The sequence below is a fragment of the Nicotiana sylvestris genome, chromosome 8 (assembly GCF_000393655.2).
Source record: "Nicotiana sylvestris chromosome 8, ASM39365v2, whole genome shotgun sequence".
NCBI lineage: Eukaryota > Viridiplantae > Streptophyta > Magnoliopsida > Solanales > Solanaceae > Nicotiana > Nicotiana sylvestris.
The window spans coordinates 174,258,416-174,274,670 of NC_091064.1; positions in this window are offsets into that span (position 1 = coordinate 174,258,416).

A 16,255-nucleotide genomic window follows, 5' to 3' on the forward strand; every position below is an offset into this window, starting at 1 on the left:
AATATCGCGTTTTAGGTAGAAAAGAAACTTTCTTTTTTAAACCGTAGAAACTTATTTTGAGTCCAAAAACTTGCCATTTAGGTTTTGGCCACATACATATAGTGTTAACTTCAAATTATTCTACAAGAAACTTTTATCCACTCCCTTTGCCGCCGCAACAACAAAAAACTTCGTAGGTCTTACTTAGCTAGGCTTGCATATATATGTCAATGAAGCATAGGCTGAGCCAGAATTTAAAACTTATGGTTTTTAGATTTTATCTTTTTAAATTATTGAATTTTAAATTAATAATTTATATATATTATTTAAATTTTCTTAAGACAAATACAAAGATTCGTCGAACCCGTATTTTGGTTTCTAAGTCTGCCCCTATAGTCAAGTGGGCCAGTCTAGTGGACCAGGTTTTAGGCCCACAGTTGTCCATAGCGCTCGGAGAACGACATAAACATGATACTTTTGTTTCACTATTGATTTTTTTACCTTAGGCAACAGATAACCCTACAAGAATTTTAAAGTATACTGGGTAGGATTTTCCTTACGTGCTAGCATTTTAAAATGCACAGATCAGAATTTTAAAGCACGCAGCAGTTATGATTAGGGGTGACAAAATTGACCCAAATCCATGTAACCCGCCCAATCCGTCCAAGGTTCATTGGTTTTGGGCAAGAGTGATTTTGATAATGGGCTGATTTGGGTTTTGACCAACTTAACCCATTAAAAATTAGCAGCCCAAATGAACCCATGTATCAGCCCAAACTTGATCCATAAAATGTAGTAATTTTTGCAAGAGAAAATCAACCAGCAATACGTTTGAGAAATGCAAACAAACAAGATTAAAGCTTCTGTTTGAATTCTTTTTGTTGTTTATCAATTGTGGAGCTTTCATAGTTCATGCTTCTTCGAGCTTAACATGATATTAGAGCATGTCTCGCGATGAGACGATCCACTGAATCATAGTTTGCAGTCTGCTATCTTCTTCGCACTCAAAATTAGGGCTCGTTTCTCAGTTCATTCTAGCGAGGCTTTCTGCACCTTCGTCTTCTCAATCCGGCAATTTTCCTTCTCGTTCATTCTTCGTTTCAAGCTTAGGCAAACATGGCGATAGATGATGCAGACACTGCAAATGTGACAACAGCAGAGATCCAATCGACGATCGATGTAAGTAGTCCACTCTACATTCATCTCTCTGATAGCCCTGGGCTAATTTTAGTTCCAGTACCTTTTGATGGACTGGGATATCGTTCATGAAGGAGAAGTGTATTGAGATCCCTATCTGTTAAAAACAATTTAGGTTTTATTACTTGAGAATGTATAAAGCCTAATGCGAATTCATTAAGCTTTAGACAATGGGAGAGGTGTGACGATATGGTAACATCATGGATTTTGAATTCACTTGCAAAAGAAATTGCAGACAATGTGGAGTATGTGAGTAGCTCAGTAGTATTGTAGCGAGAACTTGAAGATCGTTATGATCAGACGAATGGATCAAAACTATACCAAATCTAAAAGGAAATCAATGATTTGAGCCAAGGAGTGTCACACCTCCTTTTTGCGCGCCCCGCCCCGAGGGGTAAGATGCGCGGGTGGGAGTTTTTCCAATTTAAGTGACAATATTCGAAATGGGATTATTTATTTAATTCAGAGTCGCCACTTGGGAAAGGTTTGGCTTTTGGTGTCCCAAGCCACCGGTTTATCTTGAATCCCAAATCGAGGAAAATATTCGACTTTTCAAATGAAGTCTGCGAACCAGAAATTCTAAGTAAGGAATTCTGTTGACCCGAGGGAAGGTGTTAGGCACCCTCGAATCCCGTGGTTCTAGCACGGTCGCTTAAATTGTTATAATGGCTAAATATCTGATTTAAATACAGGTTGTGACTTATGTGCTTTTATTAAGTTTAAACCGCTTTTATTATTATCATTTATTTTTATAGAATTGCAACGTCGTGAAAATGCATCTTGAACCACGTCACAATCAATGCACCCGTAGTTGTTAACACATTTCGACTCCGTTGAGATTTGGATTCGGGTCACATCAATGCGCACCCAAGTTTAAGAGTGTAATTCATTAAGGATGCCTAAGGGGTCTAGCGCGTTATTATTTGTAGAAGGCCATGAAATTTATTAAATGGCCCATCCTGAATTCTAGATAATTATCAAGGTTATTTATTGAGGGCCCCGCGATTTACATCTCATTTGGCGAGGCTCGTCTCATTATTTTAGAAGGAACATCCTAAAACGGTTACATTTCTGATGTGTTTATCTCTTAAAAATAGAAGAAAAGATGCGTGCTATTTTTAACTATGTGTTTGGCCCAAATCCGGATTTTAGCTAATCGTCCGATTAATTATTTACGGACTGAAGAAACATTGTACCTCATGAAAACATGCTTTGAACTTGATAAAAGAAATGTATATGGGATTGATGAAATGCTACGACTGTTACAAGAGCTCCCTAACTTTAACTTATTCGGACAAGATTAATTAAAATTGCTTGTTTGGGAAATGCGACTAGTGGTATTTGAAACTCATCCTGTAAACTGCTTCACGCAAACTGAAACTCAAGAGTTTGAAACTGTATTGTCTTTAGCTAGATCTAAACAATCATTTGCCCTTACATATTCGAAACATGCTTAAATAGCGAGTATGAGTTAACAATTGTATTAAAATGGCTGCACATTTCATGGATTGTATTTACATCTTATGTACTACTAAACGAATAAAATGTCACAGTTTCAGATTGGCATAAACTTTAATTAAGTACAACCTTACTAATGTGTCTCTATTAGGCTAACAGACCAAGAAACTACATATCTTAACAACATTAAAAGGCAATTCATAAGCAATACAACAGGTGCTTCTAACTCCTTCAAATCTTTTGATTCATGCTTTCATTGTTACATCAAATGCGAGTCTTAGTGTGTACCTGGATATTGGATACAACAGAAGGAGCAAGGGGTCAGTAGGACAATAGAAGCGATACCAAACAGCAGCAGTAACAGCAGGTACCAATAGAACAACTCCCAGTGCAAGATACAGTTAGAACCGACAAGAAATGGTAGACAGGTAGCAGCAAACAATGCAGTAGGAATAATACTCCAAGACAGACCAATCCAGGGGAAACGAACAATATGAATCAACTAATGAACTCAGATGATACTTGGAAGAAAACAGAGTTGACTGAACAGGTTGAACAAGACTGGGAATCAGACAAACAAGACAGAAGTAATTGCTGATTTTCTGTTTATCCCTTTCCCTATCTTCTTTCTTTTCAAGAATCCAATATCAGTCTGCAGTCTTGAACTTATACTTAAGTTATCAGAAAGAGACCTTTTCCAATTTTTTTTACTGTTTTCCCCCAGAAACTCAATTCTCAAAATTTCAGTTTAGGCTCCCCCTGTGTCTCTCTATGTATGTCTGTGTGTGTATACTTCTCAGTGTGTATTTCAGCTTTTTCTTTCAAAAAATTCCTCACAGTCTGTCTATTTTCTCCCCATTTCTGTGTCCTATCCCCCCCCCCTTTTTATAAGCCTCTATCCTACTCTTTTTAACAGCCTGTTTTCAGAAATCCCAGTACCCTTCCCATGTGCCTTCCATTTTCAATTCCAACTTTAGCTAATTAAGTATTAAAACCCATTCACATTCCCTGGCAGATTCAACTTTTCATTTTATTATCTAAAAGCAAGTATGGGCAGTAGAATATATCTGACAGCATATGCTGTCAAATTGTTTAAAACTTAAAAGCTTCTTAATGCAGAAAAACAGGCTGTGCACAAGGCACATGAGGTGCACCAATGCACATGCTGTGCACGAGTGCACATGCCTTCCAATTCAGAATTTAAACATAAACAAACCTTTTTACATTGACTGATCCAAATCAACAGCTATAAGTAAACAAAACTGGTTCTGAATTGATTTCAACAAATGTTCAACAGAAACAAATCGATTTACTATGCTCAGACAGTTGAAATTAATTGACGACACATGTCGACTCGACTATATTAGTATTAACATACACAAACGTAGCCAAATCAGACATTCAAAAGCATGGGACACATGACTCGACTTATACTGATTAAGCAGGATTATACTTTGAGGAATCAGTAAGTCAGTACAAATTTGGGATACAACCAATACACATGTCTTATCAGAATAGGAGGGGTTCAAACAAAACACAGTGGTTCAGGCAAAGTGGTCAATCAGAAGGTAGTAAAATTTAAAGACACAAATTGAAACAAAACATGACCAGATATTTAAAACAAAACACACGGACTAAAACAAATAAAGGAAACCAAACAAACTCACCTTAAAGCTTGCAAAGTTAAAAATTTGAACTCGGATTTGAACAACTTTCTTAAGGCTGAACGGGCTTTAATCGAAGTGTTTCTCAAATGAGAAACACTTGATTAAAGTCCATCAGACCTTAAAACTCTTTGGTTTGAACCGGTTTGAACCAGTGACGAGGGACCTTGTGGTTTCAAAACTCAGATCTAATATTCGTGCTTCCCTGGTTAGATTCGGACCAAACCAAGTATGGTTTGGTCACGAGGAAGGTCCGGGGAGTGTCTGGTATGAAGCTGGGGTTGTTTGGTGTAGATCGAGTTTGACTCGAATCTTCAAATGAAGATTCGAGGACCTGGGGGGTGATTCGAACCAAACGGTCAACAGGTCTATGTTCAGGGTGATGAGGGGGTTCTATGGTGTTCATGGCGAGGTCACCGTGTTCATGCCGCCGGTTTTCATGGTGGGGGATACAAGGGCGGCTCTAGGGTTTGAAGGGGATGAGGTTGAAGACGAAGGCTGGGGTTCGGATAGGGGGGCAGGGTAGGATTATGACTTTATATAGTTAATGGGTGGATTGATCTCGACCGTTAGATCAATCTAGATCTACGGTCTGGATCTGATAGCTTAAGTGGAACGGTGTCGTTTTAAGGGTAAAGGGTTGGGGTCGGTCCGGGTGAGACGGGTCGGGTTTATTGGTGGGTTACGGGGGATTGATCTTGGCCGTTGATCATTCTGAGATCAACGGTCCAGATCAGGTATGACTCAAACGACGTCGTTTGGACGTCCTGGGCATCAGGTGGCCTGGACCGGGCAGGCCTGGGTCTTGGGCTGTTTGTTTGGGCCAATTTTGTTAAAATTGGCCCAAGTCCGGAAGGGAAGGGGTCTATTTTTTATTTATATATTTATTTTTTATTTTTTTTTTATTTATTTATTTCTGATTTATTTCAAAACAAAACTAAGCCAAAAAATCAAATTTAAAATTAAATACACACTCAATACAATTATTTGCACACACACTAAAGTATTTCAAAACAGGTAAAGTCAAACCAAATAAAATCACGGACGAAAATGCCTATTCATGATTTTCTATTTAACGACCGGATTACGGTTTGAATTATGCAGGACACATATATTTTTTGATTTTTATTTTAATAAAGTAAATAAATAAAAATGGGCTAAGGTCACAAATAAATCAACAAAGTGCTGCACAGAAATCCGAAATTGTACAGCAGGGCCAATTATATTTGTTTTTATTTCTTTTTGGAGCGATTGTCGTGCGAAAACAAAAATCACGTGCTCACAAGGAGTACTCGACATCACTGGATACTACACAAAGATGAAGAAATTGTGGAAAGAATTAACCAATCTGAGTGCAAAATCCATTTGTAACTGTCAATGCACTTGTGGTACGAAAGAGAATATGCATAAAGTTGAACAGGATAGGAGGTTGATACAATTCCTAATGGGCATGAATAAGGTTTATACTGTGGTTCGAGGAAGCATCCTAATGATGAATCCTCTGCCTTCAATGGTACAAGCCTTTGCTCTTCTGGTGCAAGAGAAGAAACAAAGGGAATTTCGACCAAGGAATCAATTAAATCTTAAGTCTACTGCAATGAATGCCAGTATGAAAGCTCCAAGAGGATTCACAACGAATTTCTCAGTAAACAACAGACCTAGGCCTTATTGTAATTTCAGCAAGAGACAAGGTCACACCAAGGATAAATGCTTCAAACTTCATGGATATCCACAACAGTTTAATCAACAAGGAGCCCTGAGTTACAATTCGAACAATCACAATCACTATCCCAGGAACAATAAGGGGAAAAATGTTGCAGCAAATGCTATAGCTGGTGTGCAGGCTATGCCACCAGAGATAATGTCAAATCAGGGAGAAGATCCAGAGAACCAAGGTGTTCAGAATAGCCAGAATATTAACCTTTCAAATGAGCAATATGATCAAGTAATAAGGCTACTTTAGCACTTCCAAAGCAATGAGGCAGGAGACAATTCAAGCAACACAAATCCAGCCAATGCAACAGTGAATTTTGCAGGTATTGTGACATGTACTTCTTCTATAGACTTTGATAAACTGTCATGCAAATGTTTTCAAGCAAAAGCTGACTTATGGATTCTGGACTCAGGAGCTTCATACCATATGACCTTCAACAAAACACACCTACAGAACATAATTGTTTTACCTTATCCCTTACTTGTGAAACTACCTAATGGCTACAAAGTCAAAGTCACAGAAGTAGGAACTGTAACTCTTACACCTAAAATAGTCTTGCATAGAGTCCTATTTGTCCCATCCTTCAAATATAATCTCATCTCTATCAGTTCATTGACAACACATCTCAAATGTCTTGCTTCCTTTTCTAACACATGTTGTTTTCTGCAGGCCCCTTCTCTGAAGAGGCCTCTGGAGATTAGTAAGGTCCATGATGGACTGTACCTTCTCTGCTCAGACTGTTTGAATAAAGGAAGTTCTACAGCAGCAAAAAAATGCAAGCCATGTTGCTACAACACCTTATTTTTCTCATTCTTGTCAAACTTGCCCATCTGTAAATACTCAGTGTCCTTCCCATTCCTGTATCCTTAGTTCTACTGTAAATACTGTGTCTCCATTTCCTACTGTAAATAATTTTACTTGCAATAAAACAAGCTGGGGTGATAATTCTAAACCTTTCTCAATTGATGTAAGTGATATGAATTTATTATGGCACTACAGACTTGGACATGTATCCTTTAGGAAGATGAAAAGGATATATAATATACCAGTAACCTTTGCACCAAAACAACCTTTCCTCTACATTATATGTCATATGGTCAGGCAAGCTAGACTTCCTTTTCCCTTAAAAGTCACAAACACCACTGTCATATTTGATCTCCTACATGTAGACCTGTGGGGACCTTATCATGTACCCACTCATGACAATTTCAAATACTTTCTCACCATAGTAGGTGACTGTAGTAGATCCACTTGGACTCATCTACTCAGTTGCAAGAGCAATGCATTACACACTCTCAGAAGTTTTATATCCATAGTTGAGACACAAGTTGCTACTAGTATAAAGTGTATCAGATCAGATAATGGTCTAGAATTCACTAGCACTGAAGCCACCTCATTCTTCCAGTCAAAAGGAATTGAACACCAAAGAACCTGCCCTTATACACCCCCAGCAAAATGGCATAGTAGAAAGAAAACACAAATACCTATTGAAAACTGCTAGAGCCCTACTGTTTCAAGCCAAACTTCCCTTGATATACTGGGGAGAGTGTGTGCTTACAGCAACCTTTCTCGTCAATCGATTACCTATTGTACCTTTGAAAAATAAGTGCCCTTTTGAGTTGCTATATGGAAAGAAACCAAACACATTTAAGAAGTTTTGGTTGCCTGTGCTATCCAACTGTTCCCAAACCTCACAGAGATAAGTTTGAACCAAGAACTTTTCCACATGTTTTTATAGGCTATCCTTTTGGTGTTAAGGGCTACAAAGTGCTAAATCTAGCTACCAAGAAAATTTGTGTGTCCATAGATGTGTTTTTTCATGAATCAATCTTCCCTTTTTCACTTCCATCAATGTCAAACTCCTCTTATTCCTTGCCTGATATTATCACACATCAAGATCACTCTGATATTCTCAGTACTTATCCTACTCACAGTCCCTCTCCCACACCATCACCTAGTCACACCACAACCTCATCCATTCCAGTGTCACCTAACCACATCATACACTCACCTCCAATTCTTAACACTACATCACCACCAGCAATACCCCAGTCACATCAAGGGTTAATCAACTCCCATCTTCTATATTGAGGCCAAACTAAAGTGTGTCTAGTAGAGGGTCTAAGACCCCATCTTAACTGTCTGAATATGTTTGTTCTATACCTAACCTAAAGCAACCCTAAAACACTGAAGTCACTCAGACCAGTTCACCCTTTTTTCTGAATGCTCTTTTTACCCAAAGCAATCATATCACTCCTGAGGTCCTGAATACTGATAGCCATCAGGTTGTGAGAAGCATCTATAATGCCAGGGAACCTCTGTCTTATGAAGAAGCCGCAGTCAATCCTACTTGGCAACATGCCATGACTCAGGAATTTGAAGCACTCCATGCAAACAACACTTGGATATTGGTTCCATTGCCTGCAGGAAAGCAAGCCATAGGCTGCAAGTGGGCATATAAGATCAAACACAAAGCAGATGGAAGCATAGAAAAGATATAAAGCTAGATTAGTTGTGAAAGGATATACACAAAAAGCTAGAATAGATTACACAGAAACTTTTTTCCCAGTAGTGAAGATGACCACTGTTAGAGCTTTAATTGCTACTGCAGCTAAGAAGAACTTGGAGTTATTTCAGCTGGATGTGAACAATGCTTTCCTTCATGGAGATTTGCATGAGGAAGTATATATAAGACTACCTCAAGGGCTTCCAGTTTCTTCTCCTGAGCTAGTTTGCAGATTGAATAAATCTCTCTATGGCCTAAAGCAAGCTAGCAGACAATGTTATGCTAAACTCACTGAGGCTTTATATTCCAGAGGTTACAGTCACTCTATGTACGATTACATCCTTGTTCTATAAGAAGACATCTGATCGTGTGGTGTTCGTGAGAGTCTATGTAGATGATGTTCTATTCACAGGAAATGACCTCACTGAAATTCAAATGTTGAAAACCTTCCTACATGAACAATTTAAGATCAAAGACTTAGGAAGACTACACTATTTCTTGGGACTTGAAGTACTTTACAGAGATGGTAGAATCTTGATCTCACAAAGAAAATTTGTTCTTGACCTTCTCAAGGAATATGACTGTCTCCATTCTACCAGCCTGTCCTCTCCTCTTGATCCCACGATAAAGTTGAAGGCTAAGGAAGGAGTACCCTTATCTGATCCTACTTTCTATAGACAGTTGGTGGGTAAGTTAAACTTCCTCACCAACACTAGATTGGACATAGCTTATGGAGTACAACATCTAAGCTAATTTATGCAGGATCCTAGAGAGCCTCACCTTCAAGCTGCATACCATATGCTTAGATATCTACTCAAGGATCCCACCTTGGGTCTTTTCATGTCCAATGAAGCTGACTTCTCAGTTAAGGCCTACTGTGATTCTGATTGGGCTGTGTGCCCTGACTCCAGGAAGTCGGTGTCAGGTTATATTGTTCTTTTTGGCAACAACCCTATCAGTTAGAAATCTAAGAAGCAAGAAATCATCTCCATTTCCTCAGCGGAAGCAGAGTATAGATCCATTAGGAAGGTTGTTGGTGAACTTGTTTGGTTGCATCGAGTGCTCACAGAATTGACTGTCCCTCCTGCCCTACCTATTCTCATATTTTGTGACAGTCAATCTGCTCTCCACATTACCAGAAATCCAATGTTCCATGAGCGCACTAAGCACATTGAAGTTGATTGTCACTTTGTCAGGTCCAAGCTTACTGAAGGTCTCATCCTGCTTCACCATATACGGACTGGTGATCAACTCGCTGACATCCTCACAAAATCTCTCACTGGGATCAAGCATGCTCCTGTCTTGAGCAAGTTGGTTGTGTTTTGTCCACCTCCAACTTGGGGGGGGGGGGGTTATTAAGATTATAGCAGTACACTAGCACCTGCATTTTTATTTCTCTTTCTCTTTTCCGATAGTTAGTTGGTAGTTGTTACTGTTTATTCCATTAGTTAGTTATTGTTTTCCATTAGTTAGTTACAGCTGTTAGGAGTTGGTTAGTTAATGGTTGATTAGCTGTAACTTAGCTGTCATTAGTTGATCTCACTGTATGTAAGAATCGAGCTCCAGCATAATGAATGATAATTTCTCATTTCTGCATTCTAGTTTCTGCATTCTGGTTTCTACATTTCTGCATTTCTGCATTCTAGTTTCTATTCCTTGGAAGCTTCTGATCGCTTCCTCTATTGTAGACTGTGGAGCTTTCACAGTTCATGCTTCTTCGAGCTTATCAAAAAGTATAAAGAAGGACCAATTATAGCGAGAGCCCCTTTGTTTTCCACTTATTGGATATTTTGCTGAGAAGATAAGTCTTAGCCAAAAGCCCAAAAATTAATGATATGAGTTTCTCTCGATGCTTATTTTATAAGATAGTTTACTGAGCTGTTGTGAATGGTCATGTACGTAGTCTTTTAGAATATTTTAACGACTCCAGTTTAAACTCATCTTTCCCTTGCACGAGATGCTCTCTTTCCAGCCAAATATCTAAAACCAAGAAACACTCAAGACTGAACCTGCTACTAGCATTCCAAACTACCTTTTCCGTTTCTTTTATCATATTAGTACTCTTATTTGAGGTAATTTGGGTTTTACTTTGGCTAATTCTGCAAACTTAGCTTTTATCACATTGTCAGATTTACTTAATCCATTATTTAATGAGAAATGTGTTGGCCTTAAAGAGTGTTATTTCGAAGTTATCTTAATGTTAACCCGTCATCGTTCGATCAAGGTCGAACTCTTCTTCCTTGGCGAAGGCTCTTGGCCTTAAAGGGTGTTATTTCGAACTTATCGAAATGTTAACCCGTCGTCATTCGATCAAGGTCGAACTCTTCTTCTTTGGCGAAGGCTCTTGGCCTTAAAGGGTGTTATTTCGAACTTATCAAAATGTTAACCCATCGTCGTTCGAGCGAGGTCGAACCTCTCTTTGATTTGATGGCGAAGGCCCTTGGCCTTAAAGGGTGTTATTTCGAACTTATCGAAATGTTAACCCGTCGTCGTTCGATCAAGGTCGAACTCTTCTTCTTTGGCGAAGGCTCTTGGCCATAAAGTGTGTTATTTCGAACTTATCGAAATGTTAACCCGTCGTCGTTCGATCAAGGTCGAACTCTTCTTCTTTGGCGAAGGCTCTTGGCCTTAAAAGGTGTTATGTTGAACTTATCGAAATGTTAACCCGTCGTTGTTCGAGCGAGGTCGAACCTCTCTTTTATTTGATGGCGAAGGCCCTTGGCCTTAAAGGGTGTTATTTCGAACTTATCGAAATGTTAACCCGTCGTCGTTCGATCAAGGTCGAACTCTTCTTCTTTTTTGGCTAAGGCTCTTGGCCTTAAAGGGTGTTCCCTGGGGGGTCCCAATTTGCTTAATTTTTCTTGCATTGGAGAATATGATGCATTTCCTAGGCGAGTCCCAGTTTGCTTAATTTTGCTTGCGCTGGGGAATATGATGCATTTCCTGGAGGAGTCCTAGTTTGTTTAATTTTGCCTGCATTGGAGAATATGATGCATTTCCTGGGGGATTGCTTCTGCTTCTATTCCACTTAGAGAAATAGTCAGATAAAGCAAAATAAAAGCGTTCGTTACCTCGATTTATTCGATCGACGAGTGGAGAGGAATGACCATATTCCATTCTCCGGTTATGCTTTCAGTGGCCGCAACCAATTTTGGCGTGGCTGTCCGCTTTGGTAAAGTTTTTTGTTGTACAGATAGTATATTATCTGATAGAGGAACAGTTGGGGAAGAAGAGGGCACCAGATGACCATATCTCTTTCGTGCGCCTTCTTGCAGATCCACGCTATTGTGGTACTATGTCCCTGTTCAGCTTCTATTTACCTTTCCCCATGTGGTGGCTGCTTGTACTGGACTTTAATTGTGTATGACAAAAGCAAAGGGCTTATATCACTAGCATCTGCTCTTGAAACCGCAATGATAGTTGCTTTGGGCAATTCCTCAAAGGTCGTCGCCGACTCGGCGTAGTAATGAAGCTAATGCATCGATGACATTGCCGATGCCGGCGCGTTCTCTATCAGTTTCTCCGTCGACATTACTACTGCTATTGCTACTTCAACTTGAATTAATTTCAACTTATCTTCCTCTACAGTTGAAGTATATAATCAAATTTATCCAATGATAAGAAGCACCTTTGATTTGGCATTTAAAGAACACAGAAGTTGTACGAATATTCTCTTATACGGATAGTGTATTAAAAATTTGAAGCTGAAGACATGTAGTGGCCTTGTTGCCTCACAAGTCGGAAACGAAGAGCGACAATGTTAAGGTTGTCATCAACATTATTCCCACTCGCATCAAAGATGTTCTGAATGGATGTTTCAATCTCATTGTCGAAACGACATGCTACTCCCAATCGTTGGATTTTGGCGTGGTGCAGTATGCCCATAATACTTCGGGTAGTAGTTCAGGCCATAGCCCTTTAGCTTCTTCGAGCTTCTTTTTCAATATGTTCAGCATTACTTTGTTGGAGGACTCGGTTTGGCCATTGGCGGCAGGGTGATATGGCGTGGAGAGTATCCGTTTGATGTGCCACTTTTCGAAGAATTCAGTTGTTCTTTTTCCGATGAATTGAGGTCCGTTGTCGTAGCTGATTTCCTTATGGATGCCAAAATGGCATATAATATTTTTCTATATAAAGGCGATGACCTCCTGCTCACGTATCTGAGTGTATGCACCTGCTTCCACCCATTTAGAGAAGTAGTCAGTTAAAACCAAAAGGAAGTGTACCTTACCTCGCCCTGCTGTGAGGGGGCCGACTATGTCCATTCTCTATTTTATGAATAGCCATGGCGAAGTGATGGAATGGAGGAGTTCTCATGCTTGATGTATCATAGGGGCATACTTTTGACACTACTCGCACCTTCGGACATAGTCCACGACTTCTTTTTTCATGGTAGGCCAGTAGTAACCGGCGCGAATGAGACATCGAACGAGGGCGCGATTTCCCGCGTGAGTGCCGCAGTGCCCTTCGTGTACTTCTTCCAGTACTCACCTTGTTTGATGTGGTCCAAGACATTTGGCTAGGGGGCCGCCGAACGTTCTCTTGTAGAGATCATGGTTTACTCAGCTGTATCGAACTGCCTGTACCTGGAGTTTTTTGGCTTCTTTTTTGTCTTGCGAGAGCAATCCATCCTATAAATAGGCTACAAAGCGGTTACGCCAGTCCCAAGTTAGGTTTATAGAACGTACCTCGACGTGATCTATTGCGGAGTGAAGAAGGGTGACCACATTTTCTTTATCGATATTCCTGGTGGCCGCAGCTAATTTGGCGAGGCCATCTGCTTCAATATTCTGCACCGTAGAAACTCCTTTGGCATTTAAAGAACACAAAAGTTGTACGAATATTCTCTTATATGAATAGTATATTAAAAATTTGAAGCTTCTCCTTAAAGCTTGTATGTCCCATAAGAGAATAAATAGTAGAATATCCAACGTAAGTGGAGTATATGCTAAAACAACCCCCAAACACTTGTCAGAGGTATCAAACTCATATTCCACAGATTATTCCAAATCTTAAATGATAATCAAAACCCAATTATTAGGACCATCTTATACGGATAGTATATTAAAAATTTGAAGCTACAGAAACAAAAGAGAGTTTAAGAAAGTTATTTCGTCTTTCCATGCTATGGTAGACAGCCGTACCAGGAAATATCTACCATGAACAGAATGTGGAACTGGAATTGAATTCTAGATCTAGAGAAAACTAAAATTTTAACTAGAAAATCCTCACAGACGGCGCTAAATTATTTGGTTCAAAAGATATTAAAACCCTTTTGAACAAATCAATCAAAGATGAAGGGGTAAATTCTAGTTAAAGATAATTAACTCTAGATCCGAGATGAATAATATAAATAGAAAAACATAGCCGAGTATAAATATTAGTCGTGATTATGGCCAGATTTAATAGCATAAAGAAAGATGCATTAAGTAACATTAAATGTCAATAAAATGTAAATAAAGGAAAAGATTCACCAAATCTTGAGTGGAGCGGATCCTCTTTCATTTGATAATGACGAATGGTAACAGATACAAGAACCTTAAGACTCTCTTTGGATCTGATGAAGATCTGGGATCACAGATCCTCTAATCTCTTTAAAGAGGTATGTTTACATATTTTCTATAGAGAGGGAGAGGGGGGGAGAGTCAACCCCCTTTTTTGGAAGTCCTCCCTTCCTATTTATAAGGGGTATCCGTAGAAAATCTTAAAAAAGTACAATTAGAGAGAATATTTCATTTGAGGATTCCAAAACAAACTAGCTATTTCATCGTTGTCCGACCTCGGTCTTATTGATGACTGTCCGACCTCGACTATTGATGACTGTCCGACCTCGACATTGACCTTATGTCTCTGCATGCCGAATTTCTCTGATCTAATTTTGACCCATACACAGAATAAATTAATTTTGCATTTTATCCGGGAATTGATATCCTTTATCCCGCCAATCAAACGATCACAGGATCACTAAGAAAGATCAAAGAGTAATAATTAATAGCAAAAACATGATCGTATAGTCAATTTGAATTGAAGAAAGTTGGTACGCCTTATGTTGTGAAAAAGGGTCGATTTGCCCCAACGTGCAACCAGAGATATATGGTTTGAAAGGATAATATTCCAAAGTATCTAAACTTGTCATACTAGGGTGACAGTTACTAATTGACAACACATCTCAATTCTGAGATCTATATCCTTATCCTCTATTGCTTCTGCTTTTCAAATTTGAAAACCTTTAATGATGGCCATAGTCATCACTCCGTTGCCCACCTGATTGCTGAGAGCATTGACAATATAAAATTGTTAGTTTTTTTTCTCTTTTTTTTTTCTTTTCTTTTTTGTTTAGCATTAGTAAAAGTTGATAACAAGTTAGAAGATACGATTATAAGTTACTACTCTCTCCGTTCCAATTTATGTGAACCTGTTTGACTGGCCAGAAAATTTAAAAAAAAATAAAATTTTTTAGAATTTGTGGTCCTAAACATATCAGAAAGGGGCCAAGAGATTTGTGTGGTTGTAAAAGCTTCTCATTAAGGGTAGAATTGAAAATTTAAGCTAAATTATTTCCAAATTTATGAAGGGGTCATTCTTTTTGGAACGGACCAAAAAGAAAATAGGTACACATAAAATGGAACGGAGGGAATACTAATATACAAGTGATACTTCCAACAAAATGAACAAGGGATTATCACACCAAATATAAATTAACTGCACTCAAGTAACATTTGGATATGGATTTGGTTGAAACTTGAAAAAATGAGATTTTAAGATGAGATAAAAAATGGTTTTCGAAAGTTAAAATTGTGTTTAGACATGTATTTTACTTGAAAAACATTTGAAATTTTGTAAATATAAAACTTCAAAAACTACTCTACGGCTATTTTTTGGATTTGAAAATCTGTCAGAAAATGGTTAAAATCTATAAACAAACAGATATTTGAAAATAAAATTTGAAAAAAAGCTCTCAAATTTTATGGCCAAAAGGAGCTAAATGTTTTGTCCTTTTTTTCGTTGGAAAAAGGAAGAGTAGAGTCCAAATATATTAATTTCATTTCTCTTTCTAATTTTCAAAAATCAGACCAAACAATAGATACTATTTAATATTAATTAATAACAATGCTTATTTAGTCAAGGAAAAACACACAACGCTCGCATCAAATGAGGAGATAGTATTAAATGGTTATACTTAAAACAGAGGACTGAATTATTGGTCCATCCTACTTAAGGAATCTGGCATTTACCTGTGGAAATCTGAATCAAATTAATAAATGACTTTAGAAAAAGCATATGGTTGATCAGAAGTTCCCTGCAAAGAAATGAAAGAAACATCTCAACTTAAATTAGGCAGGGGAAGGCATGTCTATATAGTCAGACTGACACTTCTTCCAAGTCCAATTAATTGAATGCCATGCCCGCCACAAGAATTCTAATCTATGCATTTAATTAATGGTCTTCTGTTCGAGGTTATGACCAGAAAATTTAATGTTCTTTCCTCTTTTAAAGAATACTCGGATATTCTAATACCTTCAGACAGTACTCTTTTATTTTCAAAGTTTAGGTACAAGCTGGTTTGAGTTTAAAAAAACTTTACAGAAAGCACGTACTATTTCTTTAAACTATACTATCAGACATGTACAAATGTTTGTAATCATTCTCATTTGTGCATGTAACTTAGCTTTTGTTTTGTTCTTTTTCTTTTTGGGTTGTGATAGGTTCGACCTCGCTCGGACAACGACGGGTTAA